Below are 17,908 nucleotides of genomic sequence, written 5' to 3'. Positions count from 1 at the left end.
ATATAATATCTGACACTTCCCCCTGTATATAATGATGTATGACTCCTCCCCCTGCATATAATAACATCCGACTCACCCCCTGTATATAATGATGTCTGACTCCTCCCCCTGTTTATCATATTGTCTGACTCCTCCCCCTGTATATAATAATGTCTGACTCCTCCCCCTGTATATAATAATGTCTGACTCCTCCCCCTGTATATAATAATGTCTGACTCCACCCCCTGTATATAATAATGTCTGACTCCTCCCCCTGTATATAATAACATCTGACTCACCCCCTGTATATAATAATGTCTGACTCCTCCCCCTGTATATAATAACATCTGACTCACCCCCTGTATATAATGATGTCTGACTCCTCCCCCTGTATATAATAATGTCTGACTCCTCCCCCTGTATATAATAATGTCTGACCCCTCCCCCTGTATATAATAATGTCTGACTCCTCCCCCTGTATATAATAATGTCTGAGTCCTCCCCCTGTATATAATTATGTCTGACTCCTCCCCCTGTATATAATGTCTGACTCCTCCCCCTGTATATAATAATGTCTGACTCCTCCTGTATATAATAATGTCTGACTCCTCCTCTTTTATATAATGATGTCTGACTCCTCCCCCTGTATATAATATCTGACACTTCCCCCTGTATATAATAATGTCTGACTCACCCCCCTGTATATAATAACATCTGACTCCACCCCCTGTATATAATAACATCTGACTCCTCCCCCTGTATATAATAATATCTGACTCCTCCCCCTGTATATAATAATGTCTGACTCACCCCCTGTATATAATTATGTCTGACTCCTCCCCCTGCATATAATAATGTCTGACTCCTCCCCCTGTATATAATATCTGACACCTCCCCCTGTATGTAATAATGTCTGACTCCTCCTGTATATAATAACGCCTGATTCCTCTTCCTGTATATATCTGACTCCTCCTGTATATAATAACATCTGACTCCTCCCCCTGTATATAATAACATCTGACTCCTCCCCCTGTATATAATATCATCTGACTCACCCCCTGTATATAATAACATCTGACTCACCCCCTGTATATAATAACATCTGACTCACCCCCTGTATATAATTATGTCTGACTCCTCCCCCTGCATATAATAATGTCTGACTCACCCCATGTATATAATGTCTGACTCACCCCCTGTATATAATAACATCTGACTCCTCCCCCTGTATATAATAACATCTGACTCACCCCCTGTATATAATAACATCTGACTCCTCCCCCTGTATATAATAACATCTGACTCACCCCATGTATATAATAATGTCTGACTCACCCCCTGTATATAATTATGTCTGACTCCTCCCCCTGCATATAATAATGTCTGACTCACCCCATGTATATAATAACGCCTGATTCCTCTTCCTGTATATATCTGACTCCTCCTGTATATAATAATGTCTGCCTCCTCCTCCCCCTGTATATAATAACATCTGACTCACCCCATGTATATAATAATGTCTGACTCACCCCCTGTATATAATAATGTCTGACTCACCCCCTGTATATTATAACATCTGACTCACCCCATGTATATAATAATGTCTGACTCACCCCCTGTATATAATAATGTCTGACACCCCCTGTATATAATAACATCTGACTCCTCCCCCTGTATATAATAACATCTGACTCACCCCATGTATATAATAATGTCTGACTCACCCCCTGTATATAATTATGTCTGACTCCTCCCCCTGCATATAATAATGTCTGACTCACCCCATGTATATAATAATGTCTGACTCCCCCCTGTATATAATAACATCTGACTCCTCCCCCTGTAGATAATAACATCTGACTCCACCCCCTGTATATAATGTCTGACTCCTCCCCCTGTATATAATAACATCTGACTCCTCCCCCTGTATATAATAATGTCTGACTCCACCCCCTGTATATAATAATGTCTGACTCCTCCCCCTGTATATAATAACATCTGACTCACCCCCTGTATATAATAATGTCTGACTCCTCCCCCTGTATATAATAACATCTGACTCACCCCCTGTATATAATGATGTCTGACTCCTCCCCCTGTATATAATAATGTCTGACTCCTCCCCCTGTATATAATAATGTCTGACCCCTCCCCCTGTATATAATAATGTCTGACTCCTCCCCCTGTATATAATAATGTCTGAGTCCTCCCCCTGTATATAATTATGTCTGACTCCTCCCCCTGTATATAATGTCTGACTCCTCCCCCTGTATATAATAACATCTGACTCACCCCCTGTATATAATGATGTCTGACTCCTCCCCCTGTATATAATGATGTCTGACTCCTCCCCCTGTATATAATAATGTCTGCCTCCTCCCCCTGTATATAATAACATCTGACTCATCCCTTGTATATAATGATGTCTGACTCCTCCCCCTGCATATAATGATGTCTAACTCCTCCCCCTGTATATAATATCTGACACTTCCCCCTGTATATAATGATGTATGACTCCTCCCCCTGCATATAATAACATCCGACTCACCCCCTGTATATAATGATGTCTGACTCCTCCCCCTGTTTATCATATTGTCTGACTCCTCCCCCTGTATATAATAATGTCTGACTCCTCCCCCTGTATATAATAATGTCTGACTCCTCCCCCTGTATATAATAATGTCTGACTCCACCCCCTGTATATAATAATGTCTGACTCCTCCCCCTGTATATAATAACATCTGACTCACCCCCTGTATATAATAATGTCTGACTCCTCCCCCTGTATATAATAACATCTGACTCACCCCCTGTATATAATGATGTCTGACTCCTCCCCCTGTATATAATAATGTCTGACTCCTCCCCCTGTATATAATAATGTCTGACCCCTCCCCCTGTATATAATAATGTCTGACTCCTCCCCCTGTATATAATAATGTCTGAGTCCTCCCCCTGTATATAATTATGTCTGACTCCTCCCCCTGTATATAATGTCTGACTCCTCCCCCTGTATATAATAATGTCTGACTCCTCCTGTATATAATAATGTCTGACTCCTCCTCTTTTATATAATGATGTCTGACTCCTCCCCCTGTATATAATATCTGACACTTCCCCCTGTATATAATAATGTCTGACTCACCCCCCTGTATATAATAACATCTGACTCCACCCCCTGTATATAATAACATCTGACTCCTCCCCCTGTATATAATAATATCTGACTCCTCCCCCTGTATATAATAATGTCTGACTCACCCCCTGTATATAATTATGTCTGACTCCTCCCCCTGCATATAATAATGTCTGACTCCTCCCCCTGTATATAATATCTGACACCTCCCCCTGTATGTAATAATGTCTGACTCCTCCTGTATATAATAACGCCTGATTCCTCTTCCTGTATATATCTGACTCCTCCTGTATATAATAACATCTGACTCCTCCCCCTGTATATAATAACATCTGACTCCTCCCCCTGTATATAATATCATCTGACTCACCCCCTGTATATAATAACATCTGACTCACCCCCTGTATATAATAACATCTGACTCACCCCCTGTATATAATAATGTCTGACTCACCCCCTGTATATAATTATGTCTGACTCCTCCCCCTGCATATAATAATGTCTGACTCACCCCATGTATATAATGTCTGACTCACCCCCTGTATATAATAACATCTGACTCCTCCCCCTGTATATAATAACATCTGACTCACCCCCTGTATATAATAACATCTGACTCCTCCCCCTGTATATAATAACATCTGACTCACCCCATGTATATAATAATGTCTGACTCACCCCCTGTATATAATTATGTCTGACTCCTCCCCCTGCATATAATAATGTCTGACTCACCCCATGTATATAATAACGCCTGATTCCTCTTCCTGTATATATCTGACTCCTCCTGTATATAATAATGTCTGCCTCCTCCTCCCCCTGTATATAATAACATCTGACTCACCCCATGTATATAATAATGTCTGACTCACCCCCTGTATATAATAATGTCTGACTCACCCCCTGTATATTATAACATCTGACTCACCCCATGTATATAATAATGTCTGACTCACCCCCTGTATATAATAATGTCTGACTCACCCCCTGTATATAATAACATCTGACTCCTCCCCCTGTATATAATAACATCTGACTCACCCCATGTATATAATAATGTCTGACTCACCCCCTGTATATAATTATGTCTGACTCCTCCCCCTGCATATAATAATGTCTGACTCACCCCATGTATATAATAATGTCTGACTCCCCCCTGTATATAATAACATCTGACTCCTCCCCCTGTAGATAATAACATCTGACTCCACCCCCTGTATATAATGTCTGACTCCTCCCCCTGTATATAATAACATCTGACTCACCCCCTGTATATAATGATGTCTGACTCCTCCCCCTGTATATAATGATGTCTGACTCCTCCCCCTGTATATAATAATGTCTGCCTCCTCCCCCTGTATATAATAACATCTGACTCATCCCTTGTATATAATGATGTCTGACTCCTCCCCCTGCATATAATGATGTCTAATTCCTCCCCCTGTATATAATATCTGACACTTCCCCCTGTATATAATGATGTATGACTCCTCCCCCTGCATATAATAACATCTGACTCACCCCCTGTATATAATGATGTCTGACTCCTCCCCCTGTTTATCATATTGTCTGACTCCTCCCCCTGTATATAATAATGTCTGACTCCTCCCCCTGTATATAATAATGTCTGACTCCTCCCCCTGTATATAATAATGTCTGACTCCACCCCCTGTATATAATAATGTCTGACTCCTCCCCCTGTATATAATAACATCTGACTCACCCCCTGTATATAATAATGTCTGACTCCTCCCCCTGTATATAATAACATCTGACTCACCCCCTGTATATAATGATGTCTGACTCCTCCCCCTGTATATAATAATGTCTGACTCCTCCCCCTGTATATAATGATGTCTGACCCCTCCCCCTGTATATAATATTGTCTGACTCCTCCCCCTGTATATAATAATGTCTGAGTCCTCCCCCTGTATATAATTATGTCTGACTCCTCCCCCTGTATATAATGTCTGACTCCTCCCCCTGTATATAATAATGTCTGACTCCTCCTGTATATAATAATGTCTGACTCCTCCTCTTTTATATAATGATGTCTGACTCCTCCCCCTGTATATAATATCTGACACTTCCCCCTGTATATAAAAATGTCTGACTCCTCCCCCTGTATATAATATCTGACTCCTCCCTCTGTATATAATAATGTCTGACTCCTGCCCCTGTATATATCTGACTCCTTCTGTATATAATAATGTCTGACTCCTCCCCCTGTATATAATAATGTCTGACTCCTCCCCCTGTATATAATAATATCTGACTCCTCCCCCTGTATATAATAACATCTGACTCACCCCCTGTATATAATGTCTGACTCCTCCCCCTGTATATAATGATTTTTGACTCCTCCCCCTGTATATAATGATGTCTGACTCCTCCCCCTGTATATAAAAATGTCTGCCTCCTCCTCCTCCTCCCCCTGTATATAATAACATCTGACTCCCCCCTGTATATAATAACATCTGACTCCTCCCCCTGTATATAATAACATCTGACTCCTCCCCCTGTATATAATAACATCTGACTCACCCCCTGTATATAATGATGTCTGACTCCTCCCCCTGCATATAATGATGTCTGACTCCTCCCCCTGTATATAATATCTGACACTTCCCCCTGTATATAATGATGTATGACTCCTCCCCCTGCATATAATGATGTCTGACTCCTCCCCCTGTTTATCATAATGTCTGACTCGTCCTGTATATAATAATGTCTGACTCCTCCCCCTGTATATAATAATGTCTGACTCCTCCCCCTGTATATAATAATGTCTGACTCCTCCCCCTGTATATAATAACATCTGACTCACCCCCTGTATATAATGATGTCTGACCCCTCCCCCTGTATATAATAACATCTGACTCACCCCATGTATATAATAATGTCTGACTCACCCCCTGTATATAATTATGTCTGACTCCTCCCCCTGCATATAATAATGTCTGACTCACCCCATGTATATAATAATGTCTGACTCCCCCCTGTATATAATAACATCTGACTCCTCCCCCTGTATATAATAACATCTGACTCCTCCCCCTGTATATAATAACATCTGACTCCCCCCTGTATATAATAACATCTGACTCCTCCCCCTGTATATAATAACATCTGACTCCACCCCCTGTATATAATGTCTGACTCCTCCCCCTGTATATAATAACATCTGACTCACCCCCTGTATATAATGATGTCTGACTCCTCCCCCTGTATATAATGATGTCTGACTCCTCCCCCTGTATATAATAATGTCTGCCTCCTCCCCCTGTATATAATAACATCTGACTCATCCCTTGTATATAATGATGTCTGACTCCTCCCCCTGCATATAATGATGTCTAACTCCTCCCCCTGTATATAATATCTGACACTTCCCCCTGTATATAATGATGTATGACTCCTCCCCCTGCATATAATAACATCTGACTCACCCCCTGTATATAATGATGTCTGACTCCTCCCCCTGTTTATCATATTGTCTGACTCCTCCCCCTGTATATAATAATGTCTGACTCCTCCCCCTGTATATAATAATGTCTGACTCCTCCCCCTGTATATAATAATGTCTGACTCCACCCCCTGTATATAATAATGTCTGACTCCTCCCCCTGTATATAATAACATCTGACTCACCCCCTGTATATAATGATGTCTGACTCCTCCCCCTGTATATAATAATGTCTGACTCCTCCCCCTGTATATAATGATGTCTGACCCCTCCCCCTGTATATAATAATGTCTGACTCCTCCCCCTGTATATAATAATGTCTGAGTCCTCCCCCTGTATATAATTATGTCTGACTCCTCCCCCTGTATATAATGTCTGACTCCTCCCCCTGTATATAATAATGTCTGACTCCTCCTGTATATAATAATGTCTGACTCCTCCTCTTTTATATAATGATGTCTGACTCCTCCCCCTGTATATAATATCTGACACTTCCCCCTGTATATAATAATGTCTGACTCCTCCCCCTGTATATAATATCTGACTCCTCCCTCTGTGTATAATAATGTCTGACTCCTGCCCCTGTATATATCTGACTCCTTCTGTATATAATAATGTCTGACTCCTCCCCCTGTATATAATAATGTCTGACTCCTCCCCCTGTATATAATAATATCTGACTCCTCCCCCTGTATATAATAACATCTGACTCACCCCCTGTATATAATGTCTGACTCCTCCCCCTGTATATAATAATGTCTGCCTCCTCCTCCTCCTCCCCCTGTATATAATAACATCTGACTCCCCCCTGTATATAATAACATCTGACTCCTCCCCCTGTATATAATAACATCTGACTCCTCCCCCTGTATATAATAACATCTGACTCACCCCCTGTATATAATGATGTCTGACTCCTCCCCCTGCATATAATGATGTCTGACTCCTCCCCCTGTATATAATATCTGACACTTCCCCCTGTATATAATGATGTATGACTCCTCCCCCTGCATATAATGATGTCTGACTCCTCCCCCTGTTTATCATAATGTCTGACTCGTCCTGTATATAATAATGTCTGACTCCTCCCCCTGTATATAATAATGTCTGACTCCTCCCCTGTATATAATAATGTCTGACTCCTCCCCCTGTATATAATAATGTCTGACTCCACCCCCTGTATATAATAATGTCTGACTCCTCCCCCTGTATATAATAACATCTGACTCACCCCCTGTATATAATGATGTCTGACTCCTCCCCCTGTATATAATAATGTCTGACTCCTCCCCCTGTATATAATGATGTCTGACCCCTCCCCCTGTATATAATAATGTCTGACTCCTCCCCCTGTATATAATAATGTCTGAGTCCTCCCCCTGTATATAATTATGTCTGACTCCTCCCCCTGTATATAATGTCTGACTCCTCCCCCTGTATATAATAATGTCTGACTCCTCCTGTATATAATAATGTCTGACTCCTCCTCTTTTATATAATGATGTCTGACTCCTCCCCCTGTATATAATATCTGACACTTCCCCCTGTATATAATAATGTCTGACTCCTCCCCCTGTATATAATATCTGACTCCTCCCTCTGTATATAATAATGTCTGACTCCTGCCCCTGTATATATCTGACTTCTTCTGTATATAATAATGTCTGACTCCTCCCCCTGTATATAATAATGTCTTACTCCTCCCCCTGTATATAATAATATCTGACTCCTCCCCCTGTATATAATAACATCTGACTCACCCCCTGTATATAATGTCTGACTCCTCCCCCTGTATATAATGATTTTTGACTCCTCCCCCTGTATATAATGATGTCTGACTCCTCCCCCTGTATATAATAATGTCTGCCTCCTCCTCCTCCTCCCCCTGTATATAATAACATCTGACTCCCCCCTGTATATAATAACATCTGACTCCTCCCCCTGTATATAATAACATCTGACTCCTCCCCCTGTATATAATAACATCTGACTCACCCCCTGTATATAATGATGTCTGACTCCTCCCCCTGCATATAATGATGTCTGACTCCTCCCCCTGTATATAATATCTGACACTTCCCCCTGTATATAATGATGTATGACTCCTCCCCCTGCATATAATGATGTCTGACTCCTCCCCCTGTTTATCATAATGTCTGACTCGTCCTGTATATAATAATGTCTGACTCCTCCCCCTGTATATAATAATGTCTGACTCCTCCCCCTGTATATAATAATGTCTGACTCCTCCCCCTGTATATAATAACATCTGACTCACCCCCTGTATATAATGATGTCTGACCCCTCCCCCTGTATATAATAATGTCTGACTCCTCCCCCTGTATATAATTATGTCTGACTCCTCCCCCTGTATATAATTATGTCTGACTCCTCCCCCTGTATATAATAATGTCTGACTCCTCCCCTGTATATAATAATGTCTGACTCCTCCCCCTGTATATAATAATGTCTGACTCCTCCCCCTGTATATAATAATGTCTGACTCCTCCCCCTGTATATAATAATATCTGACTCCTCCCCCTGTATATAATAACATCTGACTCACCCCCTGTATATAATGATGTCTGACTCCTCCCCCTGTATATAATGATGTTTGACTCCTCCCCCTGTATATAATGATGTCTGACTCCTCCCCCTGTATATAATAATGTCTGCCTCCTCCTCCTCCTCCCCCTGTATATAATAACATCTGACTCCCCCCTGTATATAATAACATCGGACTCCTCCCCCTGTATATAATAACATCTGACTCCTCCCCCTGTATATAATGATGTCTGACTCCTCCCCTGTATATAATGATGTCTGACTCCTCCCCCTGCATATAATGATGTCTGACTCCTCCCCCTGTATATAATATCTGACACTTCCCCCTGTATATAATGATGTATGACTCCTCCCCCTGTATATAATAATGTCTGACTCCTGCCCCTGTATATATCTGACTCCTCCTGTATATAATAAATGACTGACTCCTCCCCCTGTATATATAATTATGTATGACTCCTCCCCCTGTATATAATAACGTCTGACTCCTCCCCCTGTATATAATAACATCTGACTCCTCCCCCTGTATATAATAACATCTGACTCACCCCCTGTATATAATTATGTCTGACTCCTCCCCCTGCATATAATAATGTCTGACTCCTCCCCCTGAATATAATAATATCTGACTCTTCCCCCTGCATATAATAATGTCTGACTCCTCCCCCTGTATATAATATCTGACTCCTCCCTCTGTATATAATAATGTCTGACTCCTGCCCCTGTATATATCTGACTCCTTCTGTATATAATAAATGTCTGACTCCTCCCCCTGTATATATAATTATGTCTGACTCCTCCCCCTGTATATAATAATGTCTGACTCCTCCCCCTGTATATAATATCTGACTCCTCCCTCTGTATATAATAATGTCTGACTCCTGCCCCTGTATATATCTGACTCCTTCTGTATATAATAAATGTCTGACTCCTCCCCCTGTATATATAATTATGTCTGACTCCTCCCCCTGTATATATAATTATGTCTGACTCCTCCCCCTGTATATAATTATGTCTGACTCCTCCTGTATATGATGTCTGATTCCTGCCCCTGTATATATCTGACTCCTCCTGTATATAATTATGTCTGACTCCTGCCCTGTATATAATTATGTCTGACTCCTCCCCCTGTATATAATAATGTCTGGCTCCTCCCCCTGTATATAATAATGTCTGACTCCTCCCCCTGTATATAATAATGTCTGACTCCTCCCCCTGTATATAATAATGTCTGAGTCCTGTATATAATTATGTCTGAGTCCTCCTGTATATAATGTCTGACTCCTCCCCCTGTATATAATAATGTCTGAGTCCTGTATATAATTATGTCTGAGTCCTCCTGTATATAATGTCTGACTCCTCCCCCTGTATATAATGTCTGACTCCTCCCCCTGTATATGTCTGACTCATCCTGTATATAATGTCTGACTCATCCTGTATATAATGATGTCTGACTCCTCCCCTGTATATAATTATGTCTGACTCCTCCCCCTGTATATACTAATGTCTGACTCCTCCCCCTGTATATAATAATGTCTGACTCCTCCCCCTGTATATAATAATGTCTGACTCCTCCCCCTGTATATAATAACATCTGACTCCTCCCCCTGTATATAATAACATCTGACTCCTCCCCCTGTATATAATAACATCTGACTCCTCCCCCTGTATATAATGATGTCTGACTCCTCCCCCTGTATTTAATAATGTCTGAGTCCTCCCCTGTATATAATTATGTCTGACTCCTCCCCCTGTATATAATGTGACTCCTCCCCCTGTATATAATAATGTGACTCCTCCCCTGTATATATAATGTCTGACTCCTCCCCCTGTATATAATAATGTCTGACTCCTCCCCCTGTATATAATAATGTCTGACTCCTCCCCCTGTATATAATGATGTCTGACTCCTCCCCCTGTATTTAATAATGTCTGAGTCCTCCCCTGTATATAATTATGTCTGACTCCTCCCCCTGTATATAATGTCTGACTCCTCCCCCTGTATATAATAATGTCTGACTCCTCCCCCTGTATATAATGTCTGACTCCTCCCCTGTATATATAATGTCTGAGTCCTCCCCCTGTATATAATTATGTCTGACTCCTCCCCCTGTATATAATGTCTGACTCCTCCCCCTGTATATAATAATGTCTGACTTGTCCTGTATAAAATAATAATTCCTCCAAAAGAGGACTCAAAAATCATCCAATAATTGATCCCACCTGAGTAGCAAATCAAATTCCCCTGTCAGAAAGCACCGGCAGGACGAGCAGTATAATGTAAGATACAGAATATAAGATGTAAGGACCCCGCACCGAAATACTAAAATCCCCCCCTATGGGTAAATCCAGCAACGTGCACTATAAATGCAGCAGCGCTATCCTGACAAGTGTCCCGGACGAAGCAGGTGGCGAAACACGTGTTGGGGTCCGGGTCCCCGTCTTCTGCTCTGTATCCTCTCCTCCTTTATCTGCCGGTCTTGTCTATTTGTTTTCCCTAACTCGGCACTTGTCAGTAAAGTGCTGCTGCATTCAAAGTTCAGGCACCTGCACTTTGCTGGACCTACCCATAGGGGAAGTTTTTCAATATTTAGGTGCTGGGTCCTTATATTACGGGTTTGTCCTTCCTGTCTATATTCTGTATTTTATCTAATAAGATGTTGTATTTTGCATTATACTGATTATCCTGCCTGTATTCTGTGATAGGAGTATTTGTATATAATGATATCTGACTCTCTGTCCTGTATATAATAATGTAATTGTGGACACATCTATCATAGGTGTTAATAATTAGAGCAGCCTATAGTCAGGTTACTACATATATTATATACAGTATGTAGTGCTGAGGGTAGTGGGGGTAGAGCTTCCAGTTATACAGATAAGGTGTTAGTGTAGGACACATCTATCATAGGTGTTAGTAATTAGAGCAGCCTATAGTCAGGTTACTACTTATATTATATACAGTATGTAGTGCTGAGGTAGAGGAGGTAGAGCTTCCAGTTATATAGATAAGTTGTTAGTGTAGGACACATCTATCATAGGTGTTAGTAATTAGAGCAGCCTATAGTCAGGTTAGTACATATATTATATACAGTATGTAGTGCTGAGGGTAGAGGAGGTAGAGCTTCCAGTTATACAGATAAGGTGTTAGTGTGGGACACATCTATCATAGGTGTTGATAATTAGAGCAGCCTATAGTCAGGTTACTACATATATTATATACAGCATGTAGTGCTGAGGGTAGAGGGGGTAGAGCTTCCAGTTATATAGATAAGGTGTTAGTGTAGGACACATCTATCATAGGTGTTAGTAATTAGAGCAGCCTATAGTCAGGTCACTACATATATTATATACAGTATGTAGTGCTGAGGGTAGAGGGGGTAGAGCTTCCAGTTATACAGATAAGGTGTTAGTGTAGGACACATCTATCATAGGTGTTGATAATTAGAGCAGCCTATAGTCAGGTTACTACATATATTATATACAGTATGTAGTGCTGAGGGTAGAGGGGGTAGAGCCTCCAGTTATATAGATAAGGTGTTAGTGTAGGACACATCTATCATAGGTGTTAAAAAATTAGAGCAGCCTATAGTCAGGTTATTACATATATTATATACAGTATGTAGTGCTGAGGTAGAGGAGGTAGAGCTTCCAGTTATATAGATAAGGTGTTAGTGTAGGACACATCTATCATAGGGGTTAGTAATTAGAGCAGCCTATAGTCAGGTTATTACATATATTATATACAGTATGTAGTGCTGAGGGTAGAGGGGGTAGAGCTTCCAGTTATATAGATAAGTTGTTAGTGTAGGACACATCTATCATAGGTGTTAGTAATTAGAGCAGCCTATAGTCAGGTTAGTACATATATTATATACAGTATGTAGTGCTGAGGGTAGAGGGGGGTAGAGCTTCCAGTTATATAGATAAGTTGTTAGTGTAGGACACATCTATCATAGGTGTTAGTAATTAGAGCAGCCTATAGTCAGGTTAGTACATATATTATATACAGTATGTAGTGCTGAGGGTAGAGGGGGTAGAGCTTCCAGTTATATAGATAAGGTGTTAGTGTAGGACACATCTATCATAGGTGTATATAATTAGAGCAGCCTATAGTCAGGTTAGTACATATATTATATACAGTATGTAGTGCTGGAGGTAGAGCTTCCAGTTATATGGATAAGGTGTTAGTGTAGGACACATCTATCATAGGTGTTAGTAATTAGAGCAGCCTATAGTCAGGTTATTACATATATTATATACAGTATGTAGTGCTGAGGGTAGAGGGGGTAGAGCTTCCAGTTATATGGATAAGGTGTTAGTGTAGGACACATCTATCATAGGTGTATATAATTAGAGCAGCCTATAGTCAGGTTACTACATATATTATATACAGTATATAGTGCTGGGGGTAGAGTGGGTAGAGCTTCCAGTTATATAGATAAGGTGTTAGTGTAGGACACATCTATCATAGGGGTTAATAATTAGAGCAGCCTATAGTCAGGTTATTACATATATTATATACAGTATGTAGTGCTGAGGTAGAGGAGGTAGAGCTTCCATTTATATAGATAAGGTGTTAGTGTAGGACACATCTATCATAGGGGTTAGTAATTAGAGCAGCCTATAGTCAGGTTATTACATATATTATATACAGTATGTAGTGCTGGGGGTAGAGCTTCCAGTTATATGGATAAGGTGTTAGTGTAGGACACATCTATCATAGGTGTTAATAATTAGAGCAGCCTATAGTCAGGTTACTACATATATTATATACAGTATGTAGTGCTGAGGGTAGAGGGGGTAGAGCTTCCAGTTATACAGATAAGGTGTTAGTGTAGGACACATCTATCATAGGTGTTAATAATTAGAGCAGCCTATTGTCAGGTTAGTACATATATTATATACAGTATGTAGTGCTCAGGTAGAGGGGGTAGAGCTTCCAGTTATACAGATAAGGTGTTAGTGTAGGACACATCTATCATAGGGGTAAGTAATTAGAGCAGCCTATAGTCAGGTTACTACATATATTATATACAGTATGTAGTGCTGAGGATAGAGGGGGTAGAGCTTCCAGTTATACAGATACGGTGTTAGTGTAGGACACATCTATCATAGGGGTTAATAATTAGAGCAGCCTATAGTCAGGTTAGTACATATATTATATACAGTATGTAGTGCTGAGGGTAGAGGGGGGGTAGAGCTTCCAGTTATACAGATAAGGTGTTAGTGTAGGACACATCTATCATAGGGGTTAATAATTAGAGCATCCTATAGTCAGGTTACTACATATATTATATACAGTATGTAGTGCTGAGGGTAGAGGGGGTAGAGCTTCCAGTTATATAGATAAGGTGTTAGTGTAGGACACATCTATCATAGGTGTTAATAATTAGAGCAGCCTATAGTCAGGTTACTACATATATTATATACTGTATGTAAGGCTGAGGGTAGAGGGGGTAGAGCTTCCAGTTATATAATGTGTTAGTGTAGGACACATCTATCATAGGTGTTAGTAATTAGAGCAGCCTATAGTCAGGTTATTACATATATTATATACAGTATGTAGTGCTGAGGTAGAGGGGGTAGAGCTTCCAGTTATATAGATAATGTGTTAGTGTAGGACACATCTATCATAGGGGTTAATAATTAGAGCAGCCTATAGTCAGGTTACTACATATATTATATATAGTATGTAGTGCTGAGGGTAGAGGGGGTAGAGCTTCCAGTTATATAGATAAGGTGTTAGTGTAGGACACATCTATCATAGGTGTTAGTAATTAGAGCAGCCTATAGTCAGGTTTCTACATATATTATATACAGTATGTAGTGCTGAGGGTAGAGGAGGTAGAGCTTCCAGTTATATGGATAAGGTGTTAGTGTAGGACACATCTATCATAGGTGTTAATAATTAGAGCAGCCTATAGTCAGGTTATTACATATATTATATACAGTATGTAGTGCTGAGGGTAGAGGAGGTAGAGCCTCCAGTTATATAGATAAGTTGTTAGTGTAGGACACATCTATCATAGGTGTTAGTAATTAGAGCAGCCTATAGTCAGGTTAGTACATATATTATATACAGTATGTAGGGCTGAGGGTATAGGAGGTAGAGCTTCCAGTTATATAGATAATGTAATTGTGGACACATCTATCATAGGTGTTAATAATTAGAGCAGCCTATAGTCAGGTTACTACATATATTATATACAGTATGTAGTGCTGAGGTAGAGGAGGTAGAGCTTCCAGTTATATAGATAAGTTGTTAGTGTAGGACACATCTATCATAGGTGTTAGTAATTAGAGCAGCCTATAGTCAGGTTAGTACATATATTATATACAGTATGTAGTGCTGAGGGTAGAGGAGGTAGAGCTTCCAGTTATACAGATAAGGTGTTAGTGTGGGACACATCTATCATAGGTGTTGATAATTAGAGCAGCCTATAGTCAGGTTACTACATATATTATATACAGCATGTAGTGCTGAGGGTAGAGGGGGTAGAGCTTCCAGTTATATAGATAAGGTGTTAGTGTAGGACACATCTATCATAGGTGTTAGTAATTAGAGCAGCCTATAGTCAGGTCACTACATATATTATATACAGTATGTAGTGCTGAGGGTAGAGGGGGTAGAGCTTCCAGTTATACAGATAAGGTGTTAGTGTAGGACACATCTATCATAGGTGTTGATAATTAGAGCAGCCTATAGTCAGGTTACTACATATATTATATACAGTATGTAGTGCTGAGGGTAGAGGGGGTAGAGCCTCCAGTTATATAGATAAGGTGTTAGTGTAGGACACATCTATCATAGGTGTTAAAAAATTAGAGCAGCCTATAGTCAGGTTATTACATATATTATATACAGTATGTAGTGCTGAGGTAGAGGAGGTAGAGCTTCCAGTTATATAGATAAGGTGTTAGTGTAGGACACATCTATCATAGGGGTTAGTAATTAGAGCAGCCTATAGTCAGGTTATTACATATATTATATACAGTATGTAGTGCTGAGGGTAGAGGGGGTAGAGCTTCCAGTTATATAGATAAGTTGTTAGTGTAGGACACATCTATCATAGGTGTTAGTAATTAGAGCAGCCTATAGTCAGGTTAGTACATATATTATATACAGTATGTAGTGCTGAGGGTAGAGGGGGTAGAGCTTCCAGTTATATAGATAAGTTGTTAGTGTAGGACACATCTATCATAGGTGTTAGTAATTAGAGCAGCCTATAGTCAGGTTAGTACATATATTATATACAGTATGTAGTGCTGAGGGTAGAGGGGGTAGAGCTTCCAGTTATATAGATAAGGTGTTAGTGTAGGACACATCTATCATAGGTGTATATAATTAGAGCAGCCTATAGTCAGGTTAGTACATATATTATATACAGTATGTAGTGCTGGAGGTAGAGCTTCCAGTTATATGGATAAGGTGTTAGTGTAGGACACATCTATCATAGGTGTTAGTAATTAGAGCAGCCTATAGTCAGGTTATTACATATATTATATACAGTATGTAGTGCTGAGGGTAGAGGGGGTAGAGCTTCCAGTTATATGGATAAGGTGTTAGTGTAGGACACATCTATCATAGGTGTATATAATTAGAGCAGCCTATAGTCAGGTTACTACATATATTATATACAGTATATAGTGCTGGGGGTAGAGTGGGTAGAGCTTCCAGTTATATAGATAAGGTGTTAGTGTAGGACACATCTATCATAGGGGTTAATAATTAGAGCAGCCTATAGTCAGGTTATTACATATATTATATACAGTATGTAGTGCTGAGGTAGAGGAGGTAGAGCTTCCATTTATATAGATAAGGTGTTAGTGTAGGACACATCTATCATAGGGGTTAGTAATTAGAGCAGCCTATAGTCAGGTTATTACATATATTATATACAGTATGTAGTGCTGGGGGTAGAGCTTCCAGTTATATGGATAAGGTGTTAGTGTAGGACACATCTATCATAGGTGTTAATAATTAGAGCAGCCTATTGTCAGGTTAGTACATATATTATATACAGTATGTAGTGCTCAGGTAGAGGGGGTAGAGCTTCCAGTTATACAGATAAGGTGTTAGTGTAGGACACATCTATCATAGGGGTAAGTAATTAGAGCAGCCTATAGTCAGGTTACTACATATATTATATACAGTATGTAGTGCTGAGGATAGAGGGGGTAGAGCTTCCAGTTATACAGATAAGGTGTTAGTGTAGGACACATCTATCATAGGTGTTAATAATTAGAGCAGCCTATAGTCAGGTTAGTACATATATTATATACAGTATGTAGTGCTCAGGTAGAGGGGGTAGAGCTTCCAGTTATACAGATAAGGTGTTAGTGTAGGACACATCTATCATAGGGGTAAGTAATTAGAGCAGCCTATAGTCAGGTTACTACATATATTATATACAGTATGTAGTGCTGAGGATAGAGGGGGTAGAGCTTCCAGTTATACAGATAAGGTGTTAGTGTAGGACACATCTATCATAGGGGTTAATAATTAGAGCAGCCTATAGTCAGGTTAGTACATATATTATATACAGTATGTAGTGCTGAGGGTAGAGGGGGGGTAGAGCTTCCAGTTATACAGATAAGGTGTTAGTGTAGGACACATCTATCATAGGGGTTAATAATTAGAGCATCCTATAGTCAGGTTACTACATATATTATATACAGTATGTAGTGCTGAGGGTAGAGGGGGTAGAGCTTCCAGTTATATAGATAAGGTGTTAGTGTAGGACACATCTATCATAGGT

Source organism: Rhinoderma darwinii (genome assembly GCF_050947455.1).
Source record: "Rhinoderma darwinii isolate aRhiDar2 chromosome 5 unlocalized genomic scaffold, aRhiDar2.hap1 SUPER_5_unloc_3, whole genome shotgun sequence".
Classification (NCBI taxonomy): domain Eukaryota; kingdom Metazoa; phylum Chordata; class Amphibia; order Anura; family Rhinodermatidae; genus Rhinoderma; species Rhinoderma darwinii.
This window is presented reverse-complemented; position numbering follows the sequence as displayed.